At 37.0% G+C, this 7,698-nt stretch overlaps 1 pseudogene; it reads right to left on the bottom strand.

Annotated features, from left to right (window-relative positions):
* Positions 1–4,842: 4,842 nt before the first annotated feature.
* On the bottom strand, positions 4,843–6,998 carry LOC141502627 (ATP-dependent RNA helicase DDX18 pseudogene; annotated as a pseudogene).
* Positions 6,999–7,698: the final 700 nt, after the last annotated feature.

The raw sequence follows: 7,698 nt of genomic DNA, 5'->3' as shown, positions 1-7,698 counted from the left end.
TTTATGTTCTTAGGCTCAACAATCACTGCAGATAGCAACTGCAGCCATAAAATTGAAATTTGCTCATTGAAAGTAAAGTTTTCACCAATCTGGACAACATACTAAAAAGTAGAGACATCACCTTGCTGATAAAGGTTTATATAGTTAAAACTATGTTTGTTCCAGTAGTATTATATGGTTATGAGAGTTGGACTTTAAGGAAAGTTGAGGACTGAAGAGTCTATACTTTTGAATTGTGTTGGAGATTTTAGAAAGTCCCTTAGACAGAGCAAGGAAACCAAATTGGTCAATATTTAAATTAATTTAGGCTGTTAACTGGAAGTCAAATCCTGAAGTTGAAACTTAAATACTTTGACCACATAATGAGAAGATGGGACACATTGGAAAAGACTGTGATGTTAGGAAAGATTGAAGGCAAAAGGAAAAGGTTATGGCAGAGAATGAGATGCATAGATAGTGTCATGGGAAGAATGACTTTGAGAAATAATGGAGCCTAGAAAGGCTTTTAGTACTATGGATCATGTAGTCAAGAAGAGTTGGACATAACTGAAACAACTGCAACAAAGTGAACTTCAATAACAAGAAGCAGACTGGAAGCACAGTGAACAGAAAGCTAGACCTGCAGACAGAGATTAGTAACTTGCCCAGGGCCACACAGCTAGTAAATGTCTGGATTTGAACTCAGGTCTTACTCAGTCTAGACTCAGAGTTCCATCCATTGCACTTTCCTTTTTCTTTTCTTTTCTTTCTTTTTTTTTTTTTTGGCAAGGCAAATGGAGTTAAGTGGCTTGCCCAAGGCCACACAGCTAAGTAATTATTAAATGTCTGAGGCTGTATTTGAACTCAAGTACTCCTGACTCCAGGGCCAGTGCTCTATCCATTGTGACACCCCATTGCACTATTATAGGTTTATGGGCTACTGAGGGAACACCAATAAGTATAAATTAAGGAAAATTTGAAAGAGAGGGAGCATTAACAGATGAACTACCAGTTTTTATGAGCCTTGAAGAAAACTAGAGATTTTGAGAGGTGGAGATGAGGAGTGAGGACATTCCAGGCATGATTGAGAGCTTGTGTAAATGCATAAGGATGGGAGAGAAAGTATCAAATTAAGAATGTCTAGATTACTACATAGTAATTCACTTTCATTAGAATATCATGTTAGTGAATAGAAGCACCTTGTAATAAGATTGGAAAGGCAGATATGAGGCAGATTACTCAGCTGTTCAGTGATTTTCAATCATGTCTGACTCTTTGTGACCCCATTTAGGATTTTCTTCACAAAGATACTGAAGTGGTTCTATATCATTTTACACTTGAGGATACTGAGGCAAGCAGGATTAAGTGACTTTCTCAGCTAGTGTCTGAGACCAGATTTGAACTCAGGAAGATGAGTCTTTTTTACATTTTAAACATGAGGAAACTGAGGCAAATATGGCTAAGTGACTTAGTCTAATAAATGTCTGAGGAAGATAAGTCTTTCTGACTCTAAGTCTAGCATTTTATTGCATCACCTTAGGATTGAGACTACAAAATTTCTATCTCATCCTAGAGGCTATGGAGAACTCCAGAAGGTTGTTGAGAAAGATTACTCATGTTAGTAGTTGCATGGAGAATGGGTTGGAGCAGGGAGAAAAAAGACAGGGAGAATAATTAGAAAGTATTGCAGTTGTTTAGATTAGAGGAGATGAGAACCTGAGTTAGAGTATTGACTGTGTGAGTCAGGAAAAGAAGGGTAGATGCCAAAGAAATGGAAGTAGAATTAGTGATCTTGGCAATTAAAAAGATTTGGGTGATGAGGAAGAGGGAAGTATTAAGGATGAAGAATTAAGGATGACTTCATGGCCATAAACTTGGATAACTGGGAGAGTGGTAATGTCTTTAACAGAAGTGAGAGAATTTGAAGGGAGAAGTCAGTTTGGTGGGGGGGATTAGTGAGTATACTTTGGGCCATGTTGAGTTCTGGAGCCTCCAGAAGAAAGTATTTAGCAAGCTGTTGTTAGAGTCTGACTGGAATTCAGGAGAGAGTTTAGGACTGGGTATATAGAATTGGGAGTTTCCTAGGGAAGAAATGATACTTAAGCCCATGGAAGCAGATAATATCTCCAAAAGACATTGTACGTTGAAAGAAAGAGAAGAGGACCTACCCCAGATAGAACCTCAAAATGTCTCCATAATAATAAGAGAGGAAGAGATGAATAATGAATTATAAAGGAAAACATGATGGATCAAAAGAAAGCCATGTCTTAAAAATCAAGCAGGACTAGGAAGAGGAGAATGATTTTCTTCAAGGGAGCTCCAGTAAAACAAAAGGACATCAGATTGAGGATGGTGAGGATTTCTAGACTATCACTTGTGGGTATGAGGAATTTGTCAGTAAGAGGGAGTAAAAGATATGTGAGAATGGTTAGAGAAAATGGAAGGGATAAATGGAGGTTTTTCAAGGATAAAATATACCTGAGCATTTCTGGAGACAAGAGGGAAAGAATTAGTGGCTAAATAATCAATCAATATAAATTGTGCCATGACTGTGCTAAACTGCAGTTCCAAAGAGTCAAAAGACAATCCCAAATCTCAAGCAGCTCAAAGTCTAATGGGAAAGATAACATTTATGTAGTTACAAGATATAGATAGGTAAATGAGAAATAATCAACAATGGGAAGATACTAGAATTGGTTAGTTCTTGTCCTTCGTTATTGAAGACCAAAATGACATCACTATGTTTGAGACAAATTTCAGTGTGTCTGACTGTGGTTTATCAGACTAATATGAGCTTGGAATTCTCTATCACAGGTTGAACAAAATAATTCACGCAAACACTTGAGTACTCTATCCTTGACTTTGGGCTTAAAGAGGAGGATCTGGGAGGATCTAGGATCATCTAGATGGACCCCTCTTGGGTGATCCTCTTGTATTTTAGTTTAGGGAGTGAATGAATGACTACCAAGTTCTACTGTGTACTTCAGTGAAGAACATCATTAGTCTTTGCCCTCAAGGGCTTTATAGACAAATTCAGGAGACATTCTCATAGCACTTATGAAAGTAGTAATTTCCAGTTTGATTTTTGACTTATCTAATATGCACAGTTAGAAAAATTCATCTGGCAAGGCTAACTGGGACAATTTTTGAACTTGAAAGAAAACTTGAAGGAAAAATAGGTTTTAGATTCACATTGAGGTTAAGGAATACTTTATTGGGGAGAAGGGAAAAGGAAGTAGGAACAATGGAAAGAATTTAAGAACATTGTGAAATTTTTAATAATTTTTTCAATTAACAAGCATTTATTTTCTTTCCCTCCTAATTCCTTCCACTTCCACTGATAAAGAAAAAAATTAAAACAAAACCTTTGTAACACATATGCAGAATCAAACAACCCCCCCCCCAATCTTATCCAAAATTATGTCTTTTGCTGCATCTTGAACAGTAAGTAGAATTTGTCATCCCTGATCCTCTGCCTGGACTTCCAAAGATGTTCAAAATCATGTGCTTTGATAACAAAAGTTGTCCTTATGTTAATTGTAATGGATTGAACTAAATCATCTATGCTGTTGTACTATGTCCCCCTTAATGCTAATGGTTCATGTAAATGAGATGATTCCATGCAAGGAAAGTAATATTCCCCAGCTATAGTCCTGAGTAGATTATAACCCAAACTAAAGAGCCTCTATGGCTTCAGTCCCAGAACCTCATCAATGCTATGTTCTATCTACTGAACTAATGACTTGAGACTAACTTTCCTATATTTTAAATTTAAATTTATTATTTCAGCTACATGTAAAGATAGTTTTCAACATTCATTTTTTTGTGAGATTTTGAGTTTCACTTTTTCCTCCCTCCCTCCTTTCCCTTCTCCCTCCCCTTGTCAGTAATTAATTTGATATAGGTTATACATGTATAACTATGTTTAACATAATTCCATATTAGTCATATTGTGAAAGAAAAATCAAAACAAAAGGGAAAAATCATGAGAGCATTAAAAAACCCATAAAACATAAAACAAAAATTTTAAATGGAAAATAGTATGCTTTGGTATGCATTCATACTCTATAGTTCTTTCTCTGGATATGAATGGTATTTTCCATGACAAATCCTTTAGAATTGTCTTAGATTATTGTACTGCTGAGGAGAGTTTGATCATATCACAATATGACTTTTTTTTTTGTTTGTGGGGCATATTTTATTTTCAAGAATGTCACGTTTGGATAACAATGAAAAAAACGGATACATAGTAAGATGCTTCTCATGAATCAGGTCAAAAGAAAAGAAACAAATATCTTCTTCATATAATCTATTACTATGGTAATAAGTACAAACAACCTTAAATTTATGGGGTTTGTTTAATGAGTTCTATAGGATCATAAGTTTTGGGCTAGAAGAAACCTTGAAGGTCTATTTAGTACAAATCCTTTATTTTACAGATAAGGAAACCGAGGCCAAGAAAGGTTAAGGGACACAGATTACTGAGGAGTAATCAGTACCGATCAAAAATCTACCAATTTAAAATCAAAAAAAGGTTATGGATCCTTTGATTTAGCAGTCAATATTTAGATTGGATCAAAGTCAATTTGTGTTATCCAAGAAACAAGGAGAATAGACTGAGGCCTTTATTTGTACAGTAAGCCCAAGAAGACTCTCATATACTTGACTACATTAAGAGGTCATTAATATTGCAATCCAAGTCACAGAGTTCTCCAAAGACAATGGTAAGGAATGATTGTATATAAAACAAAACAAATGCTCTTTGGAGAAATGGAATTCTTCTCAATTTGAAAATATAAATTCTTTGAAAAAATAATTTATCGTTAAAATTCTGTATTTTTTAAGTCCACTGAAAAGAAAATGTCATTTGTCTTTTTGAAGCCAAGATAACCTTAGGTTCATCTCACTCGTTTTTTAATTAAGAAAATTTGGTTGAAGCCACTGAACTTGAGTGTAGTAAATCAGATCATAATCCAAATCCTGAAGGTTGTAAATATTCCATGGTTAGTACAGTGAAGACAAGTCTTTATCTGAGGACAGAATTATCAAAGATTACATATCAGTGAGAGAACTGCCTGCCATCAGATTTCTTCTTGCTAATGTGCTTGAAGATTTTGGACTTGTGGACATTCTTAGATTTCTGGTAACCAAAACCACCACCACCACCACCTCTTTTTTGCATCCTCTTCCCCTGGCTGCTGTTCAAATTTAGGTCAACAAATGGAGGTACTTTGAAACCAAATGATAAAGCAACTTGAGGTAAATTTAAACTGTTAACATTGTAGATCTGCTTCAGAGAATGGGAATCATAAGCTTGAACATAGGATTTATATGCCTCTTGTGCTGATTTATGAAGGAAGCAGTTCTTCTCAATTAGCTTTTCCAACTGAGACTGAATGTCAGAAATTTTTGACCAGGAAAATACAAATTCACTTAATGGTACCTTTGCTTGCTTTAGGTAATGAAGAAAACCCAATTCCTCTGGTTGTAAAATAAGCAAAGCATGACCTCTTCCATTTATGCCTCTGGCTGTTCTACCTACACGATGAATATATTCCTTTGGATCATCTGGAGGATCATACTGGACAATCCAGTCTACTTCTGGTATATCTAGCCCTCTGGCAGCTACATCTGTACACAGCAAAATTCCAGAATCTGCATTGCAGAACTGAAAGAATGTAGTTGTCCGTTTATTTTGCTTCTGTTTGCCATGAATGGCCATGACAGGTAAATCAATATAGTTCAGAAGCTCACAGTGGTATTTCACTGACATACATGAAGAAAAAAATACCATCAGTTTCTTCTTCCGATTTTTCTTGAGAAATGTAAAGAGTAAAAGGAACCTTTTCTCAGATGGACAAACAACATATCCCTGCTCAAGACCATCTACCATTGCAGTGTCTTTATCATCATCAACACCAACATACAATGGTTCCTTTTTAAGGGAAATCTTTGCCAGATCTTCTACCTTACGAGTTTGTGTGGCAGAAAAGAGCATTGTTTGTCTTCGTTTTGGCAAAAGTTTGATGATCTGTTTCATTTCTTCCTCAAATCTAACTTCAAGAATTCGGTCAGCCTCATCAATAACAAGACACTGCAGATTTTTAAACATAAATCCTGGGGTGTTCTGCATATGGTCCAAAAGTCGGCCAGGTGTTGCCACAATAATGTTAATCCCATTTGCAAGTTTCTGTGCCTCTGCAGATCTATTACTGCCTCCCATGATCAAACCATAGGTATGCACATGATAAGACATTAGCTCCTTAAGCACACCAAAGGTCTGCATAGCTAACTCTTGAGTAGGTGAGAGGATAAGGACCCCTGTTCCATTCCTAGGCATGAACTTTAATTTAACAATGAGTTCTATCGAAGGAATGAGGAATGCAAGGGTTTTGCCACTGCTTGTTTTTGCAGCTGCTAGAATATCCCTGCCTTCTAGAAGTGGTCTGATACTTTTATGCTGAATTTCAGTCATGTTCGTAAAGCCCATTTCTGCTATTGCTTTCAGAGTGCTTTCATTGACAATATTAGTAAGTGAAGTGAATGAAATATCTTCAAAAGACCCTGTTAGTCCATGAGGAAGGCTGGGCAGTTCATCATCCTCTTTCTGATCCTCCACAGTGTTTTCTTTTATTTTGGTATCTTTCTCACCTTCATCATCAGATCCCTCTTGGTCTTCAGTTTTTGTTTTTTTGTTTTCAGGTCCTGCATCAGCTGTAATTTTTCTTTCTTTTTCTTTTTCTTTTTTAATTCAGAATTGGGAAGCAGTGCAGTTGATTCTTCATTGGCTGCTAATACTGTAGATTTCTTGGGAGATTTTTCTACTTTTATTTCTTCTACTGTTTCTTCTGATACATGCTCATCTTGAACTTCTGATATATTGGCCCTCAAGGCCTCTTTCTGCTTGAGTCGCTGGTTCCTCTGACGCAGCTTCTCATTCCGCTTCTCGATTTTCTTGCGCAGCAGCTTCATGGGAAGGTGCGACATGCTGCCGGGCGTCCTGGCTCCCCGCCAGCGGCCTTCCTTCACCAGCAGCCGAGTCCGTGGAGACTTTTTTTTTTATATTTATTTTCTAATTTTTTTAATTCTCATTTCGTACAAATTTTTTTTTAACATTAATAAAATATACTTGTTTACAAGTAAACAAAATACCCCTCCCCCCATGAATATAGATAGACTTGTTTGGGCAAAAAAGTAAAGGGGAGAGAAAAAAAATTAAAATTAAAAAAATAATAATAGTAATAATTGTAGGTATGGCCAGGTGGCGCAGTGGACGAAGCACCAGACCTGGAGCCACGAGCACCCGAGTCTATATCCAGCCTTGTAAACCCAATAATCACCCAGCCATGTGACATGCAAGCCACCCTATCCCCACTGCCCTGCAAAAACCAAAAAGAAGAAAGAAAAAAAAAGACCCAAAATAAAATAAAATAGTAATAATAGTAGGGGTGGCTGGGTGGCAGACAGAGCATTGGCCCTTGAGCCAGGAGCACCTGGGTCCAAATCCAGCCTCAGAAACCCAAAGATCACCCTGCTATGCGGCCCCAGGCAGGCCACCCAGCCCCACTTGCCCTGCACCCTCCCCCAAATAATAATAACAAAAAATGTGCTTCAGTCTTTGTTCCAACACCAACAACTCTGTCATGGGTGGATCACATTCTTTATGATAAGTGCATCACAAAAGTTACTTCCATATTTTTCCAACGTTGCCATTGCTGA

This window comes from Macrotis lagotis, chromosome X (genome assembly GCF_037893015.1).
Source record: "Macrotis lagotis isolate mMagLag1 chromosome X, bilby.v1.9.chrom.fasta, whole genome shotgun sequence".
NCBI lineage: Eukaryota > Metazoa > Chordata > Mammalia > Peramelemorphia > Peramelidae > Macrotis > Macrotis lagotis.
Note: the sequence above shows the minus strand (reverse complement) of the source record. Positions and strands in the feature narration are given on the sequence as shown.